Below are 268 nucleotides of genomic sequence, written 5' to 3' on the forward strand. Positions count from 1 at the left end.
GAATCATTCAGAGGGGCAGAATAAGTCACAAATTCCAAAGTTCTTGTCTGACATAATTTGTAAGCCTAACTTAAGTATAGTGGGTATTCCTGCCAAAATATAAAAGAGAGAAATAGTAGTATGTCATTCATCATAACCAAGGACCTTAGCCTTTCTATCTGTTAGCACTTCTCTAGTAGGCATTCATACAGAGAAATTATAAGTGTTGACTAAAAAGATAAAATAGTGAAGTTCACCAATAGAAATCATTTGGTGAAAAGGGTGGCTG

General features: G+C 34.7%; 1 protein-coding gene across 1 annotated transcript in view; it reads right to left on the bottom strand.

The window, feature by feature from the left end:
• Positions 1-268, bottom strand: part of LOC119594840 (SHC SH2 domain-binding protein 1-like) — a 79152-nt gene that overhangs the window by 65500 nt on the left and 13384 nt on the right. The window lies entirely within an intron of this gene.

The sequence above is a fragment of the Penaeus monodon genome, chromosome 34, assembly GCF_015228065.2.
Source record: "Penaeus monodon isolate SGIC_2016 chromosome 34, NSTDA_Pmon_1, whole genome shotgun sequence".
Lineage (NCBI taxonomy): Eukaryota > Metazoa > Arthropoda > Malacostraca > Decapoda > Penaeidae > Penaeus > Penaeus monodon.